Genomic DNA, 10259 nt, shown 5'->3' with positions numbered 1-10259 from the left:
CTCTTCTAATTTCATTTTATTTTCCTAATTGCAACTCTTTTCGTACTCTTTGATCATTTTTGCTTCATGGACACGTAATTATCAATTTGTACCTATAAGATACTAAATCCACCAATTAAAAGAAAAATATAAATTAATCCGTAAAAAAATCCACGTAAACGTAAACGTTCAGTGTTATTTCTACACTCCACTGTATCATTTGTAATTAGTGTCTTTGCTATTGTTTGGTTCGCGTATTAAAGTCCTAGTGTTGTATTTCGTGTTTTTAAGAACGTTGTTGCGAATGCACTTTTGCGCATATTTTTTTACATGTACGTTTGTGCATGTCCATTTGAGCGAGTGTGTTTGTGCATGTTTGTTGATTTGTATTAATGTCCTAGGATTGTAGTTTGTGTTTTCATGATCCTTTTTGCGAATGCACTTTTGCGTGAGTACTTTTGTGCATGCTTTTGTACTTTTACTTATGTGCGTATATTTTGTAGCGAGTGTTTTTGTGCACGTTTCTTGATGCGCATTCGTGTCCTCGAACTGTAGCACGTATTTTCATGATCGCTTTTGGAATCAAATTTTGACCATGTTCGTATCCGAATTTGGAAATTTGACATTAGACAGGAATGTTAGCCAGCTAAAATTGCTTTCTAATGCCGCCGGAACCAGTTGATTAGGAGTACGGATGAGAAAGTTATGCTCGACTTCGTGGACACTACCGAAGATGTTGAGGGATCCTCTGTTCTAATTTGATTTTATTTTCCTAGTTGCATCTGTTTTCTTACTCTTAGATCATTTTTGCTTTGTGGACACCTAATTATAAATTTGTACATATAAGATACTTAATCCACAAATTCAAACAGAAATATAAATCAATCCATAAAAAAATCCAAGTAAACGTAAAGGTTGAGTGTTATTTCCACACTCCACTGTATCTTTTGTATCTAGTGTTTTTGCTATTGTTTGGTTATGCGTATTAAAGTCCTAGTGTTGTATTTCGTGTTTTTAAGAACGTTGTTGCGAATGCACTTTTGCGCATGTTTTTTTATATATACGTTTGTGCATGGCCATTTGAGCGAGTGTGTTTGTGCATGTTTGTTGATATGTATTAATGTCCTAGGAATGTAGTTTGTGTTTTCATGATCCTTTTTGCGAATGCGGTTTTGCGTGAGTTCTTTTGTGCATGCTTTTGTACTTTTAATTATGTGCGTATATTTTGTAGCGAGTGTTTTTGTGCACGTTTCTTGATGCGCATTCATGTCCTCGAACTGTAGCACGTATTTTCATGATTGCTTTTGGATTCCAATTTTGACCATGTTCGAGTCCGAATTTGGAAATTTGACATTGGACAGGAATTGTAGCAAGCTAAAATAGCTTTCTAATGGCGCCGGAACCAGTTGATTTAGAGTCCGAATGAGAAAGTTATGGTCGACTTCGTGGACACTACCGAAGATGTTGAGGGATCCTCTCTTCTAATTTGATTTTATTTTCCTAATTGCAACTCTTTTCTTACTCTTTGATCATTTTTGCTTCATGGACACCTAATTATGAATTTGTACCTATAAGATACTAAATCCACCAATAGAAATAGAAATAGAAATTAATCCATAAAAAATCCACGTAAACGTAAACGTTGAGTGTTATTTCTACACTCCACTTTATCTTTTGTATTTAGTGTCTTCGCTGATGTTTGGTTATGCGAATTAAAGTCCCAGTGTTGTATTCCGTGTTTTTAAGAACGTAGTTGCGAATGCAATTTTGCGCATGTTTTTTTACATGTACTTTGTGCATGTCCATTTGAGTGAGTGTGTTCTTGCATGTTTGTCGATTTGTATTAGTGTCCTAGGATTGTAGTTTGTGTTTTCATGATCCTTTTTGCGAATGCACTTTTGCGTGAGTACTTTTGTGTATGCTTTTGTACTTTTACTTATGTGCGTATCTTTTTTAGCGAGTGTTTTTGTGCACCTTTCTTGATGCGCATTCGTGTCCTCGAACTGTAGCACGTATTTTCATGATCGCTTTTGAAATCCAATTTTGACTATGTTCGTGTCCGAAATTGGAAATTTGACATTAGACAGGAATGTTAGCCAGCTAAAATTGCTTTCTAATGCCGCCAGAACCAGTTTATTTTGAGTCCGGATGAGAAAGTTATGCTCGACTTCGTGGACACTACCGAAGATGTTGAAGGATCCTCTCTTCTAATTTGATTTTATTTTCCTAATTGCAACTCTTTTCTTACTCTTTGATCATTTTTGCTTCGTGGAAACCTAATCATCAATTTGTACCTATAAGACACTAAATCCACCAATTAAAACAGAAATGTAAATTAATCCATAAAAAAATCCACGTAAACTTAAACGTTGAGTGTCATTCCTACACTCCACTGTATCTTTTGTATTTAGTGTTTTTGCTATTGTTTGGTTATGTGTATTAAAGTCCTACTCTTGTACTTTGTGTTTCTAAGAACGTTGTTGTGAATGCACTTTTGCGCATGCTTTCTAATGCCGCCAAACCCAGTTGATTTGGAGTCCGGATGAGAAAGTTATGCTCGACTTCGTGGACACTACTGAAGATGTTGAGGGATCCTCTCTTCTAATTTGAATTTATTTTCCTAATTGCAACTCTTTTCTTACTCTTTGATCATTTTTGCTTCAGGGACACCTAATTATCAATTTGTACCTATAAGACACTAAATCCACGAATTAAAACAGAAATATAAATTAATCCATAAAAAAATCCACGTAAATGTAAACGTGGTGTTATTTCTACACTCCACTGTATATTTTGTATTTAGTGTTTTTACTATTGTTTGGTTATGCATATTAAAGTCCGAACTGTAGCACGTATTTTCATTATCGCTTTTGGAATCTTATTTTGACCATGTTCGAGTCCGAATTTGGAAATTTGACATTAGACAGGAATTGTAGCTAGCTAAAATAGCTTTCTAATGCCGCTTGAACCATTTGATTTGGAGCCGGATGAGAAAGTTATACTCGACTTCGCGGACACTTCCGAAGATGTTGAGGGATCCTCTGTTCTAATTTGATTTTATTTTCCTAGTTGCATCTGTTTTCTTACTCTTAGATCCTTTTTGCTTTGTGGACACCTAATTATCAATTTGTACCTTTAAGATATCAATTTGTACCTTTAAGATAGAGAGGGAGTTGAGAGGGCTGCCCCCTTTGCGGTTCGGGAGCTAGAAGCTTGATTTCTGTTCTTTTTGGAGGGAGACACATGCTGATTTTTTTTGGACATGGATAAGGCCTCCATATCATCTAAATCCGCTGCTTGATCATCGGCAATAGTATCTATAGGGTCTGGACTCATCGATTGTTTGGTGTTAGAAGTATTTTTTCGGCCCTTTTTCGAAGATTTTGGAACATGTTTGGAAGCAACATCCGGTTGAATATGAGCAGCCTCTATATCCTCTTGAACCCCACTCTCCAACAATTCAAAGGGGTTGTAATGCTCAAAATCTCCTTCACTAATATTATCGGCAGTAGTCCGCACAATAGCTTGAGAAAAACTAGGATTTTCAGTTGATTTTGTCCCCGATGTTTTAGGAATATCCATGTTTTCAACAACAACATTTTTCCTCTTTTCAACTCGTCGCCAAACTTGTTTTTCCTTTGGTGGGGCTGTGGGTTTGGGAATCCGTTGTGGCGGTGGTGGAAAATCCGGTTTTTTAGCATTTCCATTCATATAACAATTTTCAACCGAGTGACCAAGGTGAGAACAAAACGTGCAGAATTTTGGGACGTTCTCGTAGTTTACCGGCAAGGAAATCATCTCAATATCATCATAGCCAGTCATCACCGGAATTTGTTCAACCCTCGGTTTCAAGAGATCAATTTCGACGCAAAATCGAGCAACAGATAGCTTCTTTGGACAGGAATTGTAGCCAGCTAAAATAGCTTTCTAATGGCGCCGGAACCAGTTGATTTAGAGTCCGGATGAGAAAGTTATGCTCGACTTCGTGGACACTACCGAAGATGTTGAGGGATCCTCTCTTCTAATTTGATTTTATTTTCCTAATTGCAACTCTTTTCTTACTCTTTGATCATTTTTGCTTCAAGGACACCTAATTATCAATTTGTACCTATAAGATACTAAATCCACCAATTGAAATAGAAATATAAATTAATCCATAAAAAATCCACGTAAACGTAAACGTTGAGTGTTATTTCTACACTCCACTTTATCTTTTGTATTTAGTGTCTTTGCTGATGTTTGGTTATGCGTATTAAAGTCCCAGTGTTGTATTCCGTGTTTTTAAGAACGTAGTTGCGAATGCAATTTTGCGCATGTTTTTTTACATGTACTTTGTGCATGTCCATTTGAGTGAGTGTGTTCTTGCATGTTTGTCGATTTGTATTAGTGTCCTAGGATTGTAGTTTGTGTTTTCATGATCCTTTTTGCGAATGCACTTTTGCGTGAGTACTTTTGTGTATGCTTTTGTACTTTTACTTATGTGCGTATCTTTTTTAGCGAGTGTTTTTGTGCACCTTTCTTGATGCGCATTCGTGTCGTCGAACTGTAGCACGTATTTTCATGATCACTTTTGAAATCCAATTTTGACCATGTTCGTGTCCGAATTTGGAAATTTCACATTAGACAGGAATGTTAGCCAGCTAAAATTGCTTTCTAATGCCGCCAGAACCAGTTGATTTGGAGTCCGGATGAGAAAGTTATGCTCGACTTCGTGGACACTACCGAAGATGTTGAGGGATCCTCTCTTCTAATTTGATTTTATTTTCCTAATTGCAACTCTTTTCTTACTCTTTGATCATTTTTGCTTCGTGGAAACCTAATCATCAATTTGTACCTATAAGACACTAAATCCACCAATTAAAACAAAAATGTAAATTAATCCATAAAAAAATCCACGTAAACTTAAACGTTGAGTGTCATTTCTACACTCCACTGTATCTTTTGTATTTAGTGTTTTTGCTATTTTCATGATCCTTTTTGCGAATGCACTTTTGCGTCAGTACTTTTGTGCATGCTTTTGTACTTTTACTTATGTGCGTATATTTTGTAGCGAGTGTTTTTCTGCACTCTTCTTGTTGCGCATTCATGTCCTCGAACTGTAGCACGTATTTTCATGATCGCTTTAGGAATCCAATTTTGACCATGTTCGAGTCCGAATTTGGAAATTTGACATTAGACAGGAATTGTAGCCAGCTAAAATAGCTTTCTAATGCCGCCGGAACCAGATGATTTGGAGTCCAGATGAGAAAGTTATGCTCGACTTCGTGGATGCTACCGAAGATGTTGAGGGATCCTCTCTTCTAATTTGATTTTATTTTCCTAATTGCAACTCTTTTCTTACTCTATGATCATTTTTGCTTGGTCGACACTTAATTATCAATTTGTACATATAGAATACTAAATCCACCAATTATAACAGAAATATAAATTAATCCATAAAATAATCCACGTAAACTTAAACGTTGAGTGTTATTTCTTAACTCCACTGTATCTTTTGTATCTAGTGTTTTTGCTATTGTTTGGTTATGAGTATTAAAGTCCTAGTGTTGTATCTCGTGTTTTTAAGAAGGTTGTTGCGAATGCACTTTTGCGCATGTTTTTTTACATGTACGTTTGTGCATGTCCATTTGAGCGAGTGTGTTTGTGCATGTTTGTTGAATTGTATTAGTGTCCTAGGATTGTAGTTTGTGTTTTCATGATCCTTTTTGCGAATGCACTTTTGCGTGAGTACTTTTGTGCATGTTTTGTACTTTTACTTATGTGTGTATCTTTTGTAGCGAGTGTTTTTGTACACGTTTCTTGATTCGCATTCATGTCCTCGAACTGTAGCACGTATTTTCATGATCGCTTTTGGAATCCAATATTGACCATGTTCGAGTCCGAATTTGGAAATTTGACATTAGACAGGAATTGTAGCCAGCTAAAATAGCTTTCTAATGCCGCCGGAAACAGTTGATTTGGAGTCCGGATGAGAAAGTTATGCTCGACTTCGTGGACACTACAGAAGATGTTGAGGGATCCTCTCTTCTAATTTGATTTTATTTTCCTAATTGCAACTCTTTTCTTTCTCTTTGATCATTTTTGCTTTGTGGACACTTCATTATCAATTTGTACATATAGAATACTAAATCCACCAATTATAAAAGAAATATAAATTAATCCATAAAATAATCCACGTAAACGTAAACGTTGAGTGTTATTTCTAAACTCCACTGTATCTTTTGTATCTAGTGTTTTTGCTATTGTTTGGTTATGCGTATTAAAGTCCTAGTGTTGTATTTCGTGTTTTTAAGAACGTTGTTGCGAATGCACTTTTGCGCATGTTTTTTTACATGTACGTTTGTGCATGTCCATTTGAGCGAGTGTGTTTGTGCATGTTTGTTGATTTGTATTAATGTCCTAGGATTGTAGTTTGTGTTTTCATGATCCTTTTTGCGAATGCACTTTTGCGTGAGTACTTTTGTGCATGCTTTTGTACTTTTACTTATGTGCGTATATTTTGTAGCGAGTGTTTTTGTGCACGTTTCTTGTTGCGCATTCATGTCCTCGAACTGTAGCACGTATTTTCATGATCGCTTTAGAATCCAATTTTGACCATGTTCGAGTCCGAATTTGGAAATTTGACACTAGACAGGAATTGTAGCCAGCTAAAATAGCTTTCTAATGCCGCCGGAACCAGATGATTTGGAGTCCGGATGAGAAAGTTATGCTCGACTTCGTGGACACTACCGAAAATGTTGAGGGATCCTCTCTTCTAATTTGATTTTATTTTCCTAATTGCAACTCTTTTCTTACTCTTTGATCATTTTTGCTTCATGGACACTTAGTTATCAATTTGTACCTATAGAATACTAAATCCACCAATTAAAACAGAAATATAAATTAATCCATAAAAAAATCCACGTAAACTTAAACGTTGAGTGTTATTTCTACACTCCACTGTATCTTTTGTATCTAGTGTTTTTGCTATTGTTTGGTTATGCGTATTAAATCCTAGTGTTGTATTTCGTGTTTTTAAGAAGTTGTTGCGAATGCACTTTTGCGCATGTTTTTTTACATGTACGTTTGTGCATGTCCATTTGAGCGAGTGTGTTTGTGCATGTTTGTTGAATTGTATTAATGTCCTAGGATTGTAGTTTGTGTTTTCATGATCCTTTTTGCGAATGCACTTTTGCGTGAGTACTTTTGTGCATGTTTTTGTACTTTTACTTATGTGTGTTCTTTTGTAGCGAGTGTTTTTGTACACGTTTCTTGATGCGCATTCATGTCCTCGAACTGTAGCACGTATTTTCATGATCGCTTTTGGAATCCAATTTTGACCATGTTCGAGTCCGAATTTGGAAATTTGACATTAGACAGGAATTGTAGCCAGCTAAAATAGCTTTCTAATGCCGCCGGAACCAGTTGATTTGGAGTCCGCATGAGAAAGTTATGCTCGACTTTGTGGACACTACCGAAGATGTTGAGGGATCCTCTCTTCTAATTTGATTTTATTTTCCTAATTGCAACTCTTTTCTTACTCTTTGGTCATTTTTGCTTCATGGACACCTAATTATCAATTTGTAACTATATGATACTCAATCCACCAATTAAAACAGAAATATAAATTAATCATAAAAAAATCCACGTAAACGTAAACGTTGAGTGTTATTTCTACACTCCACTGTATCTTTTGTATTTAGTGTTTTTGCTATTGTTTGGTTATGCGTATTCAAGTCCTAGTGTTGTATTTCGTGTTTTGAAGAACGTTGTTGCGAATGTACTTTTGCGCATGTTTTTTTACATGTACGTGTTTGCATGTCCATTTGAGCGAGTGTGTTTGTGCATGTTTGTTGATTTGTATTAATGTCCTAGGATTGTAGTTTGTGTTTTCGTGATCCTTTTTGCGAATGCACTTTTGCGTGAGTACTTTTGTGCATGCTTTTGTACTTTTACTTATGTGCGTATATTTTGTAGCGAGTGTTTTTCTGCACGCTTCTTGTTGCGTATTCATGTCCTCGAACTGTAGCACGTATTTTCATGATCGCTTTAGGAATCCAATTTTGACCATGTTCGAGTCCGAATTTGGAAATTTGACATTAGACACGAATTGTAGCCAGCTAAAATTGCTTTCTAATGCCGCCGGAACCAGATGATTTGGAGTCCAGATGAGAAAGTTATGCTCGACTTCGTGGACACTACCGAAGATGTTGAGGGATCCTCTCTTCTAATTTGATTTTATTTTCCTAATTGCAACTCTTTTCTTACTCTTTGATCATTTTTGCTTTGTGGACACTTAATTATCAATTTGTACCTATAGAATACTAAATCCACCAATTAAAAAGAAATATAAATTAATCCATAAAATAATCCACGTAAACGTAAACGTTGAGTGTTATTTCTACACTCCACTGTATCTTTTGTATCTAGTGTTTTTGCTATTGTTTGGTTATGCGTATTAAAGTCCTAGTGTTGTATTTCGTGTTTTTAAGAACGTTGTTGCCAATGCACTTTTGCGCATGTTTTTTTACATGTACGTTTGTGCATGTCCATTTGAGCGAGTGTGTTTGTGCATGTTTGTTGTATTGTATTAATGTCCTAGGATTGTAGTTTGTGTTTTCATGATCCTTTTTGCGAATGCACATTTGCGTGAGTACTTTTGTGCATGTTTTTGTACTTTTACTTATGTGCGTATCTTTTGTAGCGAGTGTTTTTGTGCACGTTTCTTGATGCGCATTCATGTCCTCGAACTGTAGGACGTATTTTCATGATCGCTTTTGGAATCCAATTTTGACCATGTTCGAGTCCGAATTTGGAAATTTGACATTAGACAGGAATTGTAGCCAGCTAAAATAGCTTTCTAATGCCGCCGGAACCAGTTGATTTGGAGTCCGGATGAGAAAGTTATGCTCGACTTCGTGGACACTACCGAAGATGTTGAGGGATCCTCTCTTCTAATTTGATTTTATTTTCCTAATTGCAACTCTTTTCTTACTCTTTGATCATTTTTGCTTCATGGACACCTAATTATCAATTTGTACCTATATGATACTAAATCCACCAATTAAAACAGAAATATAAATTAATCAATAAAAAAATCCACGTAAACGTAAACGTTGAGTGTTATTTCTACACTCCACTGTATCTTTTGTATTTAGTGTTTTTGCTATTGTTTGGTTATGCGTATTAAAGTCCTAGTGTTGTATTTCGTGTTTTTAAGAACGTTGTTGCGAATGCACTTTTGCGCATGTTTTTTTACATGTACGTTTGTGCATGTCCATTTGAGCGAGTGTGTTTGTGCATGTTTGTTGATTTGTATTAATGTCCTAGGATTGTAGTTTGTGTTTTCATGATCCTTTTTGCGAATGCACTTTTGCGTGAGTACTTTTGTGCATGCTTTTGTACTTTTACTTATGTGCGTATATTTTGTAGCGAGTGTTTTTGTGCACGTTTCTTGATGCGCATTCATGTCCTCGAACTGTAGCACGTATTTTCATGATCGCTTTTGGAATCCAATTTTGACCATGTTCGAGTCCGAATTTGGAAATTTGACATTAGACAGGAATTGTAGCCAGCTAAAATAGCTTTCTAATGCCGCCGGAACCAGTTGATTTGGAGTCCGGATGAGAAAGTTATGCTCGACTTCGTGGACACTACCGAAGATGTTGAGGGATCCTCTCTTCTAATTTGATTTTATTTTCCTAATTGCAACTCTTTTCTTACTCTTTGATCATTTTTGCTTCATGGACACCTAATTATCAATTTGTACCTATAGAATACTAAATCCACCAATTAAAACAGAAATATAAATTAATCCATAAAAAAATCCACGTAAACGTAAACGTTGAGTGTTATTTCTACACTCCACTGTATCTTTTGTATCTAGTGTTTTTGCTATTGTTTGGTTATGCGTATTAAAGTCCTAGTGTTGTATTCGTGTTTTTAAGAACGTTGTTGCGAATGCACTTTTGCGCATGTTTTTTTACATGTACGTTTGTGCATGTCCATTTGAGCGAGTGTGTTTGTGCATGTTTGTTGATTTGTATTAATGTCCTAGGATTGTAGTTTGTGTTTTCATGATCCTTTTTGCGAATGCACTTTTGCGTGAGTACTTTTGTGCATGCTTTTGTACTTTTACTTATGTGCGTATCTTTTGTAGCGAGTGTTTTTGTGCACGTTTCTTGATGCGCATTCGTGTCCTCGAACTGTAGCACGTATTTTCATGATCGCTTTTGGAATCCAATTTTGACCATGTTCGAGTCCGAATTTGGAAATTTGACATTAGACAGGAATTGTAGCCA

Source organism: Erythranthe guttata, chromosome 12 (genome assembly GCF_056151865.1).
Source record: "Erythranthe guttata isolate IM_541 chromosome 12, IM_541, whole genome shotgun sequence".
NCBI lineage: Eukaryota > Viridiplantae > Streptophyta > Magnoliopsida > Lamiales > Phrymaceae > Erythranthe > Erythranthe guttata.
The sequence above is the reverse complement of the archived record's forward strand: the minus strand, read 5'-3'. Positions refer to the sequence as shown.